The following is a 22,309-nucleotide window of genomic DNA, read 5'->3' on the forward strand; positions in this document are numbered from 1 at the left end:
GTCATTTAGTTGCAAAGAGTATCATGCAGAAGGCAAAATCCATTTGTATTATGCTTTTATCTACCCCTCCCATGAAGGTATTTATTCCCTGTATTATCTATTTAAATGAACAAATATTATAAACTAACGAATATAAATTAAAAATGCAAAGGAAAAAGCTTGCGTATTTCAATATGCCTTGAAATCTTACCTTCCATCTAAACATGCCAAAATGTTAGACAAGATCCAGGGGTGAGGAAAAGCAATGTTTTTCCTGCTGAAGTGTGCACTAGCAATGGTAAAAGAGTTTGAGAGTCTGGGCGTGGTGGTTCTCACCAGTAATACCAGCACTTTGGGAGGCTGAGGCAGGCAGATCACCTGAGATTGGGAGTTCGAAACCAGCCTGAGCAACTTGGAGAAACCCCTTCTCTACTAGAAATACAAAATTAGCTGAGTGTAGTGGCGCATGCCTGTAATCCTAGCTACTCGGGAGGCTGAGGCAGGAGAATCACCTGAACCTAGGAGGCAGAGGCTGCAGTGAGCCAAGATCATGCTGTTGCACTCAAGCCTGGCAATAAGAGTGAAACTCCGTCTCAAAGAAAAAAACAAACAAACAAAAAAAGAGTTTGAGAAGAATCTAAAGAAGACTGAATATGAAGAGATGAGTTCTGTTATACTCAATGCTTTCAATATAAAAAGCAGTCTTTAATGGTACAGATAAATACGTAGAATTGCTTGTTAGGTAAAACTTTGAGTTATTTCTCTGAAAATCTATTTTAATAACCGGCAATTTTTACAATTGTTAATATATTACTATAAATTAACCACAGTATTAATTACTATATTTCTATTTGAAAAAAGAAATACTTGAAAGTTAACCACTAAAATAGGACAGTTCGTAAATCTCACATGTTTTCCTGGCCTTGGACAAACACTATTGAATTATTAAGAACGAATTGCACACTGCAGCTTGGAATAATCAGGGAAGACTTCTCACTGATAAAGGATCTGAAGTATGAACAGAAACAATACAAGCAGAGAAGAACGCATTCTACAGGGTCTGGAAGGTAATATATAAGGCATGTCAGTTGATCTGCGTCTAGGAGAGCTCACAGGGAGTGTGCAGGACTTCTGCTGGGGAAAATGTGAATACTCATAAAAATATGACGTTAAGCCTGTTTGCGGGAGTTGAAACACACGTGAGAGGAACATTGATCTTACAGGAAGTACTAAACCTTTGGAGGTATTTGAGCAAGTGGGTGCCAACATGTACAGCAAACGAAAAATGTGTTTGCTCCAGAAGATAACTTCCTTTGATATTTACAGGAAAGAATGAATTGATATGATTCTTGGCCCCAAGAATCTCTCAATCCTTAATATTATGATAATTGATCTGAAAAACTGAACCCATGAAATCTTCCTTGCAAACTGTTTGACTGCTGTTTCTCACACAAGCCTGTTCTCTCTCTCCATATGTATTATTTGGCTAATAATAATACTATAATTTGGCTAATAATAATATTATTTTAATTATTTGACTAATAACATGTATTTGGTTATACACGTTCAGCTATTCTTCAATTTCTTTTACAAATCTCTATTTGGATATGTCAAATACCTACTAGATCCAGCGAAGAGTCTGGATTTTATTAATGTTACTGCCTTTATCATTCTGATCCTTTAAAATTTTCACACTCCCACACAAGAACTGTCATAGTTTTATTTCTCTCCCTTTATGGGGAGAACCCGTTCCCGATGTTTAACGTGGGTTCTTTCCTATTTCCTAAGTGTCTCAGCTGGGTTGAGAAATAAAGGGAAAGAGCACAAGAGAGAGAAATTTAAAGCTGGGTGTGTGGGGGAGACATCAGGTGTCGGCAGGATCCGTGATGTTCCCCGAGCCATAAAACCAGCAAGTTTTTATTAGCGATTTTCAAGAGAAGGGAGTGCACGAATAGGGTGTGGGTCACAGAGATCACATACTTCACAAGGTAATAAAATATCACAAAGCAAATGGAGGCAGGGCGAGATCACAGGACCACTGGATGAGGTGAAATTAAAATTGCTAATGAAGTTTCGGCTCGCATTGTCGTTGATAACATCTTATCAGGAAGCAGGGTTTGAGAGCAGACAACCTGTCTGACCAAAATTTGTTAGGTGGGAATTTTCCTAGTCCTAATAAGCCTGGGAGCGCTACAGGAGACCGGGGCTTATTTCATCCCTTAGGCTTCCACCATAAAAGAGGGCACATTTCTAAAGGGGGTCATTCATAGGCCTACCCTCAGGGCGCATTCTCTTTCTCAGGGATGTTCCTTGCTGAGAAAAAAAATTCAGCAATATTTCTCCTATTTGCTTTTGAAAGAGGAGAAATATAGCTCTGTTCCATCTGGCTCACCGGCGGCGAATTCAAAGTTACCTCTCTTGTTCCCTGAATATTGCTGTTATCCTGTTCTTTTTTTTTTTTTTCTTAAGATGCCCAGATTTCATATTGTTCAAACACACATGCTCTACAAACAATTTGTGCAGTTGACACAATCACAGAGTTCTGAGGCAACATTCATCCTCCTCAGTTTACAAAGAAGATGGTGGGATTAAGAGATTAAGGTAAAGACAGGCATAGGAAAACAAAAGAGTATTGATTGGGGAAGTGATAAGTGTCCATGAAATCTTCACAATTTATGTTTTTCTGCCGCAGCTTCAGCGGTGCCTCCATTCAGGGTCCCTGACTTCCTGCAACACCCCTTTGTGTTTCTTATTTTCCAAAATGAATTCGCATTTCCTTCTCTCTACTTTCATTAGCAGCTACTGTACCAAACCTCTTCTGTAATCACAAGTCAGCATGGTGAATATTGATTTGCAGAACCCATAACTAGACCACATTGCTTGTTTAGCTTTCCAGAATTGCACTGTGACTAGGATACCTTTACAATAGCAATTTCACAGCTTTTACGATAAACATTAGTAGATTTCTCATTTTGACCATTTAAAACAAGGTTTTTTGGTGAAAAATACACTCGGCTGAAGGTTTTCAATCTGAACAGTGTATGACCTTTAATTGCAGAAATGCATTATGTAAATTATCTATTATTTTTATGCCATCACCAGCCCAAGAGCATGCAATAGAGTAAAAAAATCTTTGGTGTATACTGTTTATAACTTTTCTTACTTTTGGCTCCTAAGAGATTGGGAGAAAAAGCAAACTTTCTATTTGTGAAGATTTATAAACATCTAAAATTGGTATTTAAATAGATGAATTATTTGCTGAAATAGTAGGTTTTAATTAAAAATGCATAATGAGTAATGTTACAACACAGTACAAAAATTTGTCTTACAAGATTAAATTATTAACTTGTTTTATAAACCTTACATGATTTATGCAGTGCTAATTAAAGTGTAATGAAGTAATGTCATCAACACATGACCAATGCTTCTCATTTCAAAAACTACTTATGCAAGTTTCGTTTCTTAAAATGGAATTTGTAATTTATTTTTCTGTAGTACTTACATAGTGTGTACTCATTAGGATTTAGTGAAAAATATTTACATGTGATTTAAACATTGCTTTTTATTAAAATTATATTTTAACTCTGAATCAATTTGGACTGTGGCTATTTTTTTCACACATATGTCTTCAATAAGAGATCATCTTTTTTATTTTCCAGAGAATCAGTCCACATCTGCTTGTATAAAACATTTCATTCTTTATAGATATCTAATTATTGCTAATCTACTGTGCCTGAGGGAAAGGAAGCTGTATTAAGCTAGCTGACACAAAATTCAAGAACACTCAACTAAAACTTAAAAAGTGGGGGAAAAAAGCAAAAATGCTGATGACTGAGGAATAAAATATAAAGCATCTAATCCTTCCAAATGCTGTTAGTAGTTTTTTTTAATCTTTGTTCATTTTGTCTTTATTGATCAAAATATGAATTATTATTGCCTTAATGCTCCAAAAAAACAGTAACAACAAACTTCCAGAGGAAGTAAATATTGCCATTACAATTTCCTTCTAAGATACCGATAAACATTCTTAAAACTCATTAAATGGTATCAATCTTTTAGAAAAGAAAAAAAATATGATGGGATTGGCTTTTAGTTCTGATGAGTTCTAATATAGTTCACTCCTGTTAAATACTCATAAAAGTATTTAATCTGGGAAAGATCAAATAAACATTTAGACATATTTCTTTCTGATTTGGCATATGATTTGAAATGGAATCTTTCTATTCCATAGAAGTATTAATTAGTTAAAGAAACATTATTTCCCAAAGGATGTCTCATGAAAAAGATCCAAAAGTTGCTTTTTAAAACAAGGTTCACAGATCAAACATCTTGAGGAAAAAAAATGTGTTCCATCATCCACTAAGAGAGTCACAGTCAGCTTAGAATACAAAAAATGCTTTGGAAAATTTTTTTTAACTCTAAAGTTTTCAATTTTTTTTCACCATGGAATCTGATTTTTATGAAATAACTCAAACATCTTAAGCATTGTTCCTCTCATGGCACCTGCTTTGTGGCCATTGTGTCTAAGGATGTGTGGTAATATAAGCAATGATAATAGATAAAAGTACTTTATTATACATACGGGAAAGAAAAGATTGCCAAAAGGAAAAGCGAATTGTTTAAGTTTAGATGCAGTATCAGAAATGATGGCTGTTGGGCTGGGTGCGGTGGCTCACGCCTGTAATTCCAGGACTTTGGGAGGTCGAGGCAGGTGGATGATGAGGTCAGGAGTTCAAGACCAGACTGGCCAAGACGGTGAAACCCCGTCTCTATGAAAAATACAAAAATTAGCTTGGCATGGTTTCAGGTGCCTGTAATCCCAGCTACTCGGGTGGCTGAGGCAGGAGAATTGCTTGAATCCTGGAGATGGAGGTTGCATCACTGCACTCCAGCCTGGGTGACAGAGTGAGACTCCATCTCAAAAAAAAAAAAAAATTGACTGTCGGTTCAAACTCCAGGGTCAGTGGAGGAAAGTGGGAATGTATTACTGGTTTATAGTGGTAATGAAAATTATCATATTTCTTTCACTTTTGTTTACTCAATTATTACTTTGAGGATGTATATTATTAATAAATATGTACTCAGACATGATCCTTTTACAGTCTGTAAATTTCTAAAACATCTTAAACAAAAAATAATGGTATGACTTTGATAAAATATTTTTAAAGATAACTCGATCAGTCTCTTTTTAATCTTTGTTTCAGAATTAACATGGTGTAATGTTACCAGCTCAGTTCTAGTGATGAAATTGAAACCAGACCAATCGTCCCAAAGAACTGATATTTTTAGTCTTTTTAAATAAACATAGAACTCAAACCTCCTATCTTAATGCTTGAAAGTTATATTTGTCTTATCTGATTCCCTTCCTCAGGAAACCACCCTCAGTCTTCCCAAATAGTGTCAAGGGACTGAAACTCATCAGATCACCACATTCACACACCGGGAAGACACCCCTTTATCTTTCATGGTTTCCTTTCCCCTACCTAGTTCCTGTTTACCTGCATGTAGTTACATTCCTTCCTGGCTACATAAATCCTCTGTTTTGGTTGTCCAAAGAGATGGATTTGAGACCGATTCCTGTTCTCCTCACTGCAGCACCCAAATAAAGCCTTCTTCCCTGGCAATATTTACTGTCTCAGTAATTGACTTTCTGTCCAGTGAGTAGCAGAACCTAGGCCATACACTGGCGTTTTGGTAACAGAATCTGCATTTTAAATGGTTAGTAAACGTCTACTTTTTATTTTCTTCATTTGATACCAGAGGTTTAAGTAGTTTTCAATAATTTAAGCATTTATTATATAGGCAATTCAACCACGTGAGCAAATAGCTCATTCACATATAGACACTTTTTAAAATGTAACCTTAGCATCAGATCTTAGCAATTTAATGGATAGACATATTGTCTTGGGTTGAAACATCTAGAGTGTACAGAGAAATATTTCTTTTTCATGCCAGGTCTAGGCAAGGCCTGAAAATATAAAGCATGTTATAATGTATCCTCTGACATCAAGGAGTTTAGAATAGATTCAGTGAAAATTCATTAATGCTATTGAGTTGCATGTGGCTGTAACAAGTAAGTGAATGGCATAAACATACAACTGAATAGCACTGATGATCACTATACTTTGATTACACTAAATGGAATAACTAATCTCCCTTTGGATTAAGATATATAATATTAGTATTTTAATTGTATCCCTAAATGTTGAAAATAGAGCCAAATGAGAAATAATGTTTATCAGTCTTGTGATACTTGATTTTTTGGCAGAATATCGAGATTCAGATCCTTTCTTACCCTAGTTTTGACTTTATGTTTGAGGGTTGGCTAGTTGACATTTTTGTGCCTCCACTATTCTTATCATTACCAATTTGGATAAACATACCCTGCCTAACTATTTTGCTAACATTCCTAGTAAAAGTGTTACTCAGTATATATTAATATATATAACCATAGCTTTATTTTATGAAATTTATAGTTCAGTATAACTTTTATAGGAAAGACTAAAGTTTAATAATTAAGTATATTAATAATATCTTTCAGTTTCTTTGGATTATTTAATCTATTATAAAAAATAAATTGAAAGTAATATTAAAAGGATATTTTTCAATAGAAAAGTCATTATTTAAATATGCTTATAAGTTGTGGCTCCTTTATATTTTTTAATTTGTGAATTTGTAAAGTTTAAGAAATGATTAAAATTATGAAAATTTAGGTTGTGTACCTTTAATCACAATAAATATAAAATAATGTTTAAAAAATGGCCCATACCAAAATATGTATTTTAAATGGTTGAATTTTTTTTCAGAATAATACATCTCTAAATAGTGTACACAGTAACATTTAAAAAATAATTGTTTGCTGTTTGTCTAATTTTTATTTTCTTCATCTAATACCAGTGGTTTAAGTAGTTTTCAATAATTTAAGGTTTTATTACATAGGCAATTCAACCACATGAGCAAATAGCTCATTCACATATAGGAACTTTTTTTTTTTTTTTGAGACAGAATCTCACTCAGCTGCCCAGGCTGGAGTACTGTGTGCCATGGTGCCATCTCGGCTCACTGCAACCACCATCTCCTGGGTTCAAGAGATTCTCCCATCTCAGCTTCCCAAGTAGCTGGGGTTTGAGGTACCTGCCATCATGCCCTGATAATTTTTGTATTTTAGTAGAGATGGGGTTTCACCATGTTGGCCAGACTGGTCTTGAACTCCTGATGTAAAGTGATCCGCCCACCTTGGCCTCCCAAAGTGCTAGGATTACAGGCATGAGCCACCGTGCCTGGCCCACATGTAGGAACTTTCTAAAAGGTAATCTTAGCTTTTTTCTTCATTTGTGTTGCTTATAATGTAGTTGGCATCAAGTATACATCGTATTTTGTACCCTATTTTAGAAAATAATTTTTCCGGCTGGGCGCGGTAGCTCAAGCCTGTAATCCCAGCACTTTGGGAGGCCGAGACGGGCGGATCACTAGGTCAGGAGATCGAGACCATCCTGGTTAACACGGTGAAACCCCGTCTCTACTAAAAAAAAAAAATACAAAACACTAGCCGGGCGAGGTGGCGGGCGCCTGTAGTCCCAGCTACTCAGGAGGCTGAGACAGGAGAATGGCCCGAACCCGGGAGGCGGGGCTTGCAGTGAGCTGAGATCCGGCCACTGCACTCCAGCCTGGGTGACAGAGCGAGACTCCGTCTCAAAAAAAAAAAAAAAAAAAAAAAAAGAAAATAATTTTTCCACTAATACGTTGTAGTAAGACTTTAACAATATGTCAGAACAAAATGAAATATAAATAAATACAAAATCCATACATATTAGTTTATCTTAATTGCAATGACAACTGATTAGCCACATTTGAAATCCTGGGAATCACTATAAAGTTTTTCTTTTTCTTTGCTTTGCACAATAAGGTGTATAATTCTACCCTACAAATAGAGAACCTTACATTCAAGTAGGAAATGCATGAACAAACAATTGATATACATTCTTTTAAGATCTGTATCAAAATATGTGTGTGTATATATGTGCTTTTGTGTACATAAGCACATATGCCTGTATATATAAGACTTACACACACACAAGGGCTGTAATACACAATGGTTGTTGTGGATCTTGATAAACTTGGGATGTCCTGGAACCAATACCTCATATACATCTAGGGATTAATTTACTGTGACTAGCAGAAGGGCTAACAATAGGCTACTGAGTTTGGGATAATCGGAAGGAAAAAGTCACATTGGTCTTATAAAGGAGCATGAGATGCAGAGCTACCGAAGAGTTAAAATAATTTAATCTTATGCTTCTATAAGATTTTTAAATCATTATTATTAGAGAGTTTAGGGCAGGTTACAAGGAGTGTCTAATAGGGGCAAGAAGACAATTTAAGAGAGATCATTGCAGTAGCCCAAGTAGGAAAAGATGGATTCAAGCAGTAACTGTGCTCACTCAGAACTGGCAACAAAAGTGAGAACTAGGAGACAGCACTGACAGAATACATCATCAAATGAAGTGTAGTGTTTGAGAAAGAGGCAGGTCGTGTTTAACATTAACATTACTTTCATGTTGTTATTAATAAAAATAAAAACAAAAATTATAGAAGCATAAGGAGATGGTAATGGGGGAACCCTAAGTACATATTTTGATTAGATTTGAAAAGCTGTGTCAGTATAAGTGTAAAATACAGGGCTTGTAGTAAAACAGATGTCAGCTTGAATAACAAAAAGAATGAAACTTCCCCTGTGTCATTTTGGGTATGTTACTTAATTTCTCTGGGTCAAGTTTCATTCATTGTATAATGGGACAATAATATTACCTATTGGTTAGTTGGTTGTAAGAATTAAATATTATAGTATAAAAAAGGTAATGTTTAGAATGGCACCAGGCCTATGGGAAACATTGATTAATGTTGAAAATTATTATTATCTGTCAAAAGTAAATTCCAATAACTACCTTGTTAGGTGGTTGGGTATATATACAAGATAATGTTTTAAAGTTGTCACACAGCCAGACACATGTTATGGGCTCTTTTCTTTACAAACAGTAGCTGTAGTTATTAATAGGTGTCAAGATATCTACATAGAAACAGAGTTGACATGTCTGTATGAAGTCTTTAAAAAGATCCATGATAGAAATGCAGATTAATATTCTGTAGGTAGTTGTTAGAAGTGCCTAGATTATATCACCTGGTGAAAAAAAAAGGGCAAATCAAAGGTAGAATCTTGAATAAACACCAAATGGTTAAAACAAAGATAGAGCAAATATATTTGGTGAAGATAACTGCCTATAAGCAAATTAGTATTCTATATACATGGTATGTTACATACAATGTACTGTGGAGTCTGGGGCATACTTCTGCAGTAGATATAGGACTGGACATGCTATTCGTGTGAATAGGGAAATAATTCATGTCAGTAACACTAGTTTGTATGATTACATTTGTCACAAACACAATTTCAGAGCTTTTCGAATTTTAAAGTTGTGGAAAAGATATTGAAATGCTGATATTCAGATAGGATTGCCAAACATGGTAGGAAAATAGCATATAAAATTTTTCTACTTACAAATCAACTAAAGAAGTCTTTCAAGGTACCTGAAAAATAGGTCAAGACTAAGGCAAAGAGGGTGAATACCAGAAAACTTTGACAGAGGAAACTATATGGAAGAAAGAAGAAATGGGACAATGGTAGCTGAAATCATGAGTAGAAATGAAGACTGAGTTTTGTTTAAAAAAGCAAAACACAGAGCAGTAACAGAGAGGTGCCAGAGACAAAGTTTATAAAATAAGGGTTAATAAAAATAGCTAAAAATATAACCCTACAACCCCTATTCCAGATAAAAGAGAAAAAAATAAGTACAGGGTTCTTAAAAGGAGCATAGGAAAGAATATAAAAGAATTTATCTATCCCTCTTTATTTTCAATCACATAATCCTAACGATTCTGTAGTTAGTTTGAAAGCCAGAACTTTTTTAAAAGATCTATCAGTTGGAAATGTCCATATTCAAAATACACAAAGTAAGACTTTCATAATCTTTGGTTTTGTAATAGCCTAAGAATGGTTCAGTGTGTGTTTACTTTCAGGAAAAAAGGGGGGGAGTGTAACTGAAATTTTACTTCATTTAATTCTGGGTTCCAAATAATCTTTTGGTTGCCAAGAAAATGAGCTCATTTTTCTTCCTCATGACTTTGTGTTTGCTCTCCTTTACTCTGTGAACATTTTAATAATAGGAACTTTGTTGATCTAGGCTTTTTCTAATAAGCATTTTAGGTGCATATTTTGCCTGCACTGGTGGAATAAATTTTAAGGAAAAATTTTGAGCTGATTAGAAGAAGAAAATAATTTATAAGGATCTCTCAAAGCTGTATTTGGACTTCTGGAAAGTCCTTCTTTGTGGGGAGTATAATGGTTTATATACGTAATTATTAAATTTATTTTACACGAAGTAATTGCCACGTACAATTATAGTTGCAAATGATTCTCTTAGCACCCTATTAAGTCAAGTAGTATGAATAAACAAAAATGATCCACAGGATTTCCCTTTTTTTATGGAAATCGTAACCATTCCAGACAATGATGTAGAAATTAAATTTAATATAAATTTTGGAAAAATACTTGGGGCTTATGTGAGACTAATAATGATGTGTCCAAGATTTAGGTTCATGCTATCTTCGGGAACACGAGAATGATAAAGATGCTTTACTTAGTATTCTGGCGCATATATCCTAATACTCTTTCCCCCAACTTTGAAATTATTTTCTAATGCACTATAGTTACTGTATTTGATTTTGTTACTCAGTGTATCTTCTACTTGTGAAATATTGTGTGTGAGTTTGTGTGCATAATGATCTCTTAACTGTTCAAGATTAATCAAGTGATAATAGTTAAGAAAGATTTCTTTGGGTATTTGATTTATTTTTAGTGCAAGTTTTGAAGTTATGCACATTATGGGGGAAAGGCCCCACTGATTACTTTTCTGAAGGAAATTTTGTTGTGATACAGTTTAGGTATTAATATTGCATATTACTGAATGAAATCCTGGATTAATATATACCTGCATTGATTTTCATGAGAAATATTAGAAATAATTCTCAACACCCACTGAAGGTTTTCATTTTCAAAATTCTTCACAGTTTCCTGAATGGATCTTTATATTCTCAGAATATGACCATCACTAGAATTAGCTGCATGGAACAGCAAACATTATGAAAAGCCTAACCGTCACACCATTTACAAAGCAAACATGAAAATGATGTGAGATATGTCAACGTACAAAGCACAGATGGTGACTGAGTGCCAACATTTTAAGTGATCCTTTTCAGTTGATCATGCATAATTTAATATGTCAGTCATTTAAGGCTCAATAGGAAACAGCAAACTTGTGGGAAGTAATTCAAAACAAACCTCTTGGAGCCAATATTAACAATAAGCAAACTACAACACAGCAGGCAAAAAATATTATTGGACGACTTTCCTGCATTTGGCTTTCGTTTTGAAAATTCTGTATTACTCTTTTCCTGTTCCAAAGTGACCCAGAATTCAAAGAATGTAATGTAGTTTTTATTCATTTTGATGAAAGTTAGCTTCTTGATATTAAAGTAATTTTGTAGTAGCCAAATGCAGATATAAATGGAAGAAACATTAAAAATACGATGAGTTTCCTACATATGTAAACCTTTATTGATGAAAATATTAATATATGTGTATAAAGTGAAAACTTAGAAAACCTGTAGACATAATTAAGCATTTCTTTGTTGATAACTGTTACTACATTTTTAGTTTCAAGTAATGTTATTCAAATGATTTTAGAGTTAAGTGAGATGTGGACAGTGTAGTAAACTTAGCTGTTCTTTACATTTTTAATTTACAAAAGTATTTTAGATTTTTTAAAATTAAATTTACCTGTTCTATTCATTGTTGTATAAAACTGGTAGGTGTGCCGGGTGCGGTGGCTCACGCCTGTGATCCCAGCACTTTGGGAGGCCGAGATGGGCGGATCACTAGGTCAGGAGGTTGAGACCATCCTGGCTAACACGGTGAAACCCCCTCTCTACTAAAAAATACAGAAAACTAGCCGGGCGAGGTGGCGGGCGCCTGTAGTCCCAGCTACTCGGGAGGCTGAGGCAGGAGAATGGCGTCAACCCGGGAGGCGGAGCTTGCAGTGAGCTGAGATCCGGCCACTGCACTCCAGCCTGGGCGACAGAGCGAGACTCCATCTCAAAAAAAAAAAAAAAAAAAAAAAAAAAAAAAAAACCTGGTAGGTGTATGCTGACACAATTTTATTTCTCTACCCAAGTTACTTCTACTATAAAAGGTGGTGTGATTAACTAGTGATACATAAATTTACATTTGTGTAATTGTTTTTAAAGATATTGGAACAAGAAAGAATAAGAGACTTCAATATTAACAACTACACTTAGCCAATAAAGCAGTTATGCCATAAGGACCTAAAAATATTAAGGAGAATTTTTAAAACTATAGGCAAAAAAGTGCTCTGCCAGCCCCATTAGATGAAGCTATAGCAGCACAAAGCCGTAGTGTAAGAGGTTTGCGTATGTTCAGGGAAAATCCTGGCAGGAGAGAGTTTCAAAAGTACTGAACATTTGAACTGCTTTCTCACCATAAGTTTCTAGTAATTGTGGTTGGTGGTCCGGGATGTTAGATAGTCAGCCGGGCCACCTGCACTTGTCATTGCTTAAGAGTAACTCCAAGCCTGTCTAATATCGAAGTGTTGGAAAATCAGGTATAAATAACAAATGTAAAACAATGTTAAATCTCCTTTGCTTTAGCCCATGTATATCTTAGCTACTTTTCATTTTTCCTATATCTACTATGTTAATACAAGTATAGCTTTTCAATTACTATCACATGTAAGTAAAATAAATAGCATCTCCCTTTCCCACAAACCTATACAGTGTTGAATACAAAGATGAACAATATGAATGAAAGAACATAGGCTATGTTTAAATATGGGAAATATTGTAATTCACCAATTTGTAGTAGAACATTATGATTTAAACCATATGGAATTCAGATGCAAATATAGCTCTGGATATATTAAAATTTTAATCCTATTTCAATAAAAATATGGTATTTAATACATGTCACAAACTATTACATTAAAAGATTCAAAAGTGATAATGTCAAAACTAGAGATTGAAAGCTGGAAAGACTAGAGACTTTCATAATATTATGTTGTTTTTTTCATCTCTGTGTAGCTTTAAAATTGTACTTGGAAATTAGAACATATTCTATCTAAGCAAAGAAAATGGCTGAGAAAAGCAAAGGGTCAGTCTGCTTTACTTTCTTCTTTCTTTCTATATTTTTTCCATTTGTCACTAAGTCAGAAGAAAAGCCAAACAGAAGGCTCAGGGTAAGCTGTGTTTTGGAAATTTTGACAACAAAACACATAAAGCACACATTCTTATGAGATTTCAGAAAAATGTAATCTTTTACTATAGTTATTTAAATGTAGCACTGATAATTAAAATTGACAGCATTCAGTTTTTTTTAGGGTGTATTTGGGATCATGGACAGCAAAGAACAACATTTTTAAAATTATTAATTTCCCAGAAATAATAAAGTATATATTTTTATACAAGACTCTGTTATCTGAAAACATAATATGAATTTGTTTATATATTTAATCTATATTTATTATCAATGCATTTCATATCCTTTTAGTATGTGTTTATTTTATATTATATATACTATATATTTCCTCTTATAAACGTGTATTTATTATAAATATATATATTCTCTTAAAAGGTTGAACCAGCATATTAAAATGTTGAGAAAACCTTACAATTAAGAAAACTGCTCAAATTTGTTTTACTCAGTATTTCATACATATCTTTATGTTTTTTTTCTTTTCAACCAAATAGCTATTAGAATCTCTGAAAGATTCAATTGTGAATTAAAGTAAAAATATCTATGATTAGTTTGGTTTTGTAGATGTTTAGTTTGGTTATAACATATTGTTGTTGGCTCTGGGAGGTTGACAGACGTTATCACAAGCTTCACAATCTAAATAATTATTTTCTGTTGTCCAATATTAAGAGGAAAACACTTAACAATAATTGAAAGTTGAATTTAATTATTTCTGCTAGATAATGAGCATCCTAGCATAATAATTGGAATTTGTTTTTCCTGAGTTTTAAGTCTCTTCATCAAGGAAAGAAGCTAATTTTAAAAACTGTTAGCAAGAATTTATATTGTACATGCCATGGGTATATATATTTTCTCCAAAAATAAATGTCTGATTTTATCAGTCCGATTTCACACTGCTGATAAACATACCCAAGATGGGATAAATTACAAAGAAAAGGAGGTTTAATGGAGTCAATTCCATGTCACTGGGGAAGCCTCACAATCATGGCGGAAGGCAGAAGGCAAGTCTTATATGGCAGCAGGCAAGAGAGAGAACGAGAACCAAGTGAAAGGAGCTTCTTCTTATAAAACCATCAGATCTCGTGAGACTTATTCACTACCATGAGAAGGGTATGGGTGAAACCACCTCCATGATTCAATTATCTCCCACAGGGACCCTCCCGCAACACATGGGAATTATGGGAGCTACAATTCAAAGGGAGCTTTGGGTGGGGACACAGCCAAACCATATCACTGATTAAAATGAGTTTGCTATTGTTAGCATGAGAGCCATAGAATAAGTGGCTTTTCCCATAGGTGCAGTAACCTGGGATTTGATATTAGAATTTCCACAATGACCTTGTTGGCTTTTTCTTTGGGCCATACCCATAAGGGAAGAGTATGTTCAACCACAAATTACATCACCTGAATGGCATAATATCATAGGCTCCTCAAAGTGTCCAAATATCTACCCTACAAATTGCCCCCCACATTTTGGCAATTGTTAGTAGGATAAGTGTCCAAATATCATTTTAAAAACAGAAAAGACAACATTATTCATTATCGTAGTCTTATGTGTACATTACACACCTAGTATTGTGCAAACATTTGCCTCACTAAACCATCATTTAAGAAGTTATTAATTGACACTTAGGAGTTAAATAATATGCCAAGTGATACACACTAGCCAGCTGTTAACCTAGGATTTAAACTAGAATTCTAACTTTGAAGCCTGTATTATTATTCTGCATTGTTCCATTACCTCATATTTTATCAAGACTATTGTTAAGCAGAAGATGCTACTAAGTGACAATTAAATTAGAAAGACCTAATAGAAAATGAAATTTCTACTGGATTTACTGAAAATAAAGATGTTAAGAGATGTTACTACTTTTTTTTGAACTAAGGAGAATTTTAAGATAATAAGATCCAAATTCTTTTTTTACGAAAGGGAAATTAGAGTATGTGTGACTAGTTCCAAACTGCACAACAACAAATAGGGATTAAAACGGATGTTGGATGACCTCTATCAGCCTTGATAGAAAGAGAAACTATTCTCTATTTTTATATTTATACTCACTCATTATTACCCTTTCTCTATTGGAGCATCGGTAACTGTTCTGGCAATAACGCCTTAAATATTGCTTTAAACCTGGCTTCTAACTCACCTCATGAGGATATTTTTAAAAAGCGAGTGGGCAGAGGAAGAGAGTCAAGCGTGAGTATGGAAGAGAGACAAAGACCAACTTGCTTCTCCACTTAATTTTATGGTAAGCTTAGCCTCTCTGTTAACTAAAGCAGTATATGCTTTAGAATATACTCAGTCACACTATCTATATGTGCTTCTAATCATGACTATTTTCCCTGCTGGAAACTGAAAGTAGAGTTGGCCCTCCTTTCCCAAAGAAGCCCTTTCTGTATTTTTCAAATGCAGAGGACTATGGCAAGATGGATCCAGTAGATTTCACAAAATAGAAATTGAACATAGTCAAGTGAAAAATGCAGTCTGTAAATGTGAGAAAATAAATTAGGATAGACACTGGTAAGTTTTACTAGCATAAATTAGTTATTTTTAGGATCTGATATCAGAAGGGATTCATCAAACTATGAATGAGCAGCTAATCACAAAAGAGCAGAGCGGAGGACCACTTTAGCTAGTGCATAGATTCTAAACTAAACTTACACATTCTTAGTTTTCATGCAGGTAATTTGAAGAACTTTGTTAGTGTAGGCAGAGTGCATCCCTTATATCATTCTTCAGATTCTCTCTTCCTATTAGCTATTAACATGGAGGCCTCATGTTTGAGAGCCATTTAGAATCACTGATTTGATACATGAATCAATATAGCCCAGGAATATTATAGGGATCATCCCTAAATATGCACACACAAAAAACAGACTTCTGTAGTGTTAAGTAGGTAAGAGTGGTGTTGTTACTACATCATAGTTTATAACATGTTTATACAATGAACTCAACAAAAACTTTCCATTGCATAACAAAAGCAAGGGAAAATTAATAAGAGATTATCCAAGACATGGACAAATAGTTCCTTTGAGAGGGTACTTGCTTCTGTGGTTGGAAATATGTGTAAACTCAAACACTGAATAAGATTGCAACCACCTTACCTAGTATCAGATCATAGACATCCTATTGGCCAAAGCAGAAACCGACCTTCCCTAGAAACTCTGTTTAAATAGAGAAACAAAAACCAGAATTCTGGATTTAACTCCATGTTGGTCAAAGCAAAAACTGACCATCACTGGAAACTCTCTGCTTTAAACAGAAAAACAAACAATAAAATCAGAATTCTGGGACCAACTCTTGGTACCCACAAGGAGCTAATCCTAAGCTGATCCTATGTTTTTCAATGAAAATTATAATCACTGCCTAGATTAAGAAGACCCAGAGGATCTACAGTTAATTAGCTAGGACAGGATTTTACAAAGACATTCCAAGGAACAAATAATCCACAAGATGCCTCCAATAAAGCATTTATAGGCAAATACGTTTGGGAAATCATAGAAATTCAGAAAGCATATCAGCATATTAAAGCTTCCAGTTAAAGACATCTGTGCAATTTTGCAGAATATGAGTTTATTTCTAAATTTATTTGTTCATTGTATTATTTACTTCTGTAAACTTAGTTAATACTAAGTTTCCGGCATTTCCAGAATACCTTTTAGGAATGAAACTAATGTAGAGATCTCTTAGAGTGATGCAGTGGTAACCATGGCTGTAGAAAAACACTGTGAAAAAGGAAATGTGTTATATTCAAAAAGGAGAAGTCAGAACAGTAAAGCCACGTCATACCAAGTTGTATTAGCCTCAACACACTAAAGGCAAAACCACTCGATTGACCTAATCCTAGCAGCAATGGTAGTTGTGGCTGTCAATATATGATCTCATCATGGTAGGAATACAAACATTCTAACTTTACACACAGAAATTGATATGAAACCTGGTCATTTGTATGCCTTTAGGTCAGTTTGAGAGATTAAATTATTTATTTTGTCTGATAGGAATGTCTCATGTTGAGATTTTTTTCTTTTATTACAACTTAAAACTTCCATTTGCTATATTGAGGTCAACTTGCTTCAAAATAGGAAATGGGCATGAACTACTTTGTGCGAAGGTTTCTTTTTTATAGGGTCTCAAGACAATAGCGAGATGAGTTTTCTAAATGAAAATATCGATATTTAGTGGCATAAGCATTTTTCAAACAAAGATTAAAATGCACATGCCAAGAAAGGCAGAAAACACAATGAGGGAACTAACCACAAGTACCGCTGGGTTTAGGTTTCTGTTTTTGTGATTTCAGAAATGCACCTTCTAAAAAAGCAACAGGAATCTAGTCTTGAAATGCTAATAGGTCTTTTCTGAGTTATTGATAGACAGTGAAAGACTTTCTCTAGAAAAAAAAAAGATATATATAGCTTCTGTAAGATACTTGGGAAGGCTCACAGGAAAATAAGAATATGGTCTTTCTGCAAATAATGACAGCAGGAGCTACTTCTCTATATTACTCACAGATATAGATACAGAAAATCTGGAATAAAATGGCAAAATATAAATAATAATTGTCTTTGTGTAAATAACATTTTGAGTGAGTTATTTTCTATATTTTATGTTCTCTATTGCCCCCTTTTCAAGATAAGCACTTATTATTTTGCCAATCATATAAAGTAGGAAGATATTTTTATAAAATTAAGAAAAAAAGATGAAAGCAATACAAAATTCTGAATGGTCTGACAAAATTTTACACAAGTCTCAGAACAGATAGATCTAGACAGTTAATATCATGATGTTTAACATTTCCATATAAACACATTTTATTTATTATTTGGGAATAAATAATGAGATCCTCAGTTTTGCCTGTGGAATCAGACCTGAGCAATCAGCACTAGTTTACTTTCGAAAACAAACATCTGTTTTTTCTCAGGTTACCACAGAATCAATTTCAAACATAGTCACCACTGATGAGAGGATAACCTGCTATTTCCTTGACTGGTTTCAAATTATTGTAGTCCTTTATACACTTCTTTTTCTTCAGCAGCCTGTGTTATTGCCAAATTCCTTAACATGTTTCTGCAAGCATCATGGTCCAGCAATGTCCATTAGAAAATGCATAATGTTAGGAATGCTTTAGGCTGATGATTTGCCTTGAAGCAATCCTGGGTCATGTCAAGAAGATCCAATTTCAGCGAAGATAGAAAGTTGAAAATTCTCAGCTAAAATTGATCATGAAAGTGTATTAGTTTAGCAAAATGCCAATCAAATGATGCATGCAGAGATGAGCTAGAGAGGCTAATGAGGAAAGTGAGCACATCTTTGGCACACTAACAGACAGCATATTGTCCTGTGGCTTCCAGCTCATACTTTCTACTTAAAATAAAATTCTTAGACAATTCCTCGGTTGTGATACACTGTGAGCCCAGTGGCAATGGAGTCACAGGCATTACAATTTAGCTTTATGGGGCTAGTCTGTAAAATAGGGTGAATGACAGGAAGTCAAACCACATACTGACTGATAAGTTGAAATAGGGTGATCACAAACAAGTCAGGCAGAGAAAACATCACAAAACCTCATTATTTGGCAAGTTGAAGCAGTGTGAGACATTGCTGATGGCTGAGAAGTGACAGCAGGGAAAGAAAAAATACATATAGTAGCATGCAAGCTACTGAATAGGGAAAGCTCGATTTGTGCAAAAATGTCATGAAGTCCTTGGGGCAGAGGCAAAAGCCTGTATGATGACAGGTCCTGCAAGCAGTGGTCATAGCCAGTGACTAAGAAACAGTGCACAAATATTCTCCTGCCTGAGCTGCATTGCAAATAAGAAGTTTATGTTTTCAGCCAAGCCCATAGAAAAATATTGACATCGAATATTTTTAAAGATGGGAACCTAAAAATGCTATCTTTTGCTGAATCACACAGAATAGTAATGCATTACAGAGTCATCATTTAAATTGTAAAGTATGGTTTGTTTGGTATAATAACTGAATTGTAATTATGCATAATTAGTGAGATTTAACACCTTTAATTGCTTAAATATGTAAATGGAATTCATTCATTTTCTGTACAGGTGCACTGCTATGAGAGTTTGCAAAACAGCTGTAAAATTATTGATAGTTAAATGAAAGAATAAAGAACGCTTTTACATACCTATGCTGACATGACACCTCTCTTCTTTCACTGAGATCCACATACAGTTGCAGAGTCAACACATATCTGTCACTGAAAATATTTTTGACAACCTATCAAAAATGACCTTTCCTGACAACCTGTCTCCAAGAAGCTTCTCCTTCGGGGTTGCTACAATGGCCAATAAGACACACTTGATCTATTTACTTATTTAGTAAGTGGAGTGGACTGCACTGACTACATAACAAAAGCTGGGGCAAAGTAAAAAGGAGGAATATAGAAAAACTCCAAGATATGATGCTGGGCAAAGGTTTAGATGGCGAATCCAAATATAGGTGCACAATTACTGTAATGCATCATTTTCAACCTAGCATGCCAATAGCTTGTTGCCTCTCGATATCACCTTTCTACTACAGCATATTCAGAGGGTATCTGGTAGAATTCTGGTTCTATATGTTACTATGTGTTACATAAACATCTTTTTTGACAGTCTGAAATTATTGTGAAATACTAAGTTATGCAAAGTCAAGCACAATACATCAAAGACTTTCCATATTAATGAGTGTATTACATATCTTCAAGAATGATTATGGGATGCAACTTCCTGACACCCTAATTTATCTAAAACTTATTTGCAAGTTGAACTCCCCCACAATATATTAATGTGTGCATTACGTATCTTCAAAGAATGATTATAGGATGCAACTTCCTGACTTGTCGAAAACTTACTTGCTAGTTGAACTCCCTCATGACATTTTTTGACAAACTAAAATTGCAGTGAAAAAGTTTCAATCAATTATTTTCTGTTTAATAATTTTGGGTTATCTGAATATATATATCTCTCTTTCTCTTGACTTCAGATTCTTTGAGGGAAGCAGTAGGATATTACCCATCTCTATAATGCTGGGACTTAACTTAATTCTTTAACATAGTGAAACACAATATATGTTTATACAATTAATAATCGAGTGATGATGATTGTAATTCTAACACTGTATCACTCTCAAATTAATGTGATGCTATTTTTTTCCAATTTGTGTCAAATTTGGAGATAATTTGATAAATCTTGAAAACAACACGAACATAGAAACAGCTGGTAGACACTATATAACATTCATTCTCTAAAATTCTTGACTCTTGTGTTATTCTATATACATATCACTTAAAAACTAATTTGTATAGATTTGATATCTCCAATTATGGAGATATCCATAATTAAAACACACATACTTAATTAAAACACACATACTTTCTGGGATAGACTTGCTAAATAAATGTGATTGAAGACTTTAAGATGACCAAAATGAGACACATCCTTGTGTAAGCCCATCCTCTTGACCTGTGACATGCTTCTACTCAAGAGAATATGGTAAAGGTGATGAGATATCATAGTGATTATGCTTTCTTATATGGTAAAAATGAGAGATTTTGTTGATGTAATTAAGGTCCCTAATTGATTGCCATTCAGTTAATACAAAGGGAAACTATTCTGGGTATGACTAACCAAACTATACTCTGCCTTTAAAACAAGCAAACAAACAAAAAACTAGGTCTTCTCTGAAGTCAGAGACTCAAAGCAGCAGAAACTCTTTCTTTCCACAGCCGACCTCCAAGAAGGCAGCTACTGTGAACTATACAACCAAAATAAATTCACTCACCAGGCTGGAGAAATGGATCCTTCTCTAGTCTGGCTTCCAGATAAGAACACAGCCCAGCTGATACCTTGATTTCAACCATTGCAGACTCTGAGCAGAGAACTCAGATGTTGATCAGAAATGCCCTGGTGTTGGACTTACAGGAAATGATCGAATAAAACATGGATATTGATTTAAGATCCTAAAGATGTGGTAATTTATTACACAGCATAAAAAATTGATACACTCATTGACAATTAAAGCTCAGGGAAAAAATAAGTTTGTTTTTGGTATATGTATGTCGCAAATATTACATGGGGCAAAAATATTTGTTTCTTACCTGAAATTTGAATTTAGTATATAGCCTGAATTATATTATTTGTTTATTTGTTTGCTTATTTATTATTTTTAAATCTGCCAACCCTACTTGGGAAATTCTGTTCACATTTAACACTTCTTCAACTCTACAGTTAATTCACTAGTACTTTCCGTGTGAAGTTTATTTTGAGAAGAGTCATAAAATCTCAACAAACTATTCTAGGGGAAAAAAATGGAGGCCTCAAATTAAGGAATTTTTAGATTCGTATAGTGTAAAGGGCCTGTTTTGTCTTACCATTTTTATCCTAGTCATATCTACACAGGCCAATAATTCAAAACAGGTTGTCACTTTTAAACACACACATACACATAAACACACAGTCATTAAAACACATCCCTAAAACCACATGCTATGCAATAACTTAGTTCTCTCTAAAGAATACTTTATAGAATTTCCTTTGAAATCAAAACCAGAACAATTAAAATATTTTTAAAAGTCTATCTTCATTCAATTTCCAAATTTCTCTTAATGTCACAGGAATCCAAGTAAACTAGTAAAATAATCAATACCAGACTTTTGGATTACAATTGTATTTTCTTTAAACATGGTACCTGCCACTAAGTTCTCAATACATCCTGAGAATTTCTCTATAATGAGGTTATTGTTTTAGACTTTAGATGGCCTTTAAATGAAAAAGTGTTTTAAATAAAAAGAGTCCATGTTTTGATGTCAGTGAAATTCTGTTTAATCCTATGTTCTTACAGTTGTTTTAAATACAGCTCACTTTTTATACATTCACTTCAGGAGTTTATGTAATACATCTGACAGAACAATGATTATCAGAGAGAGAAAAACAGAAAACGGACAAAGGCATGGT

This window comes from Macaca mulatta, chromosome 17 (genome assembly GCF_049350105.2).
Source record: "Macaca mulatta isolate MMU2019108-1 chromosome 17, T2T-MMU8v2.0, whole genome shotgun sequence".
Lineage (NCBI taxonomy): Eukaryota > Metazoa > Chordata > Mammalia > Primates > Cercopithecidae > Macaca > Macaca mulatta.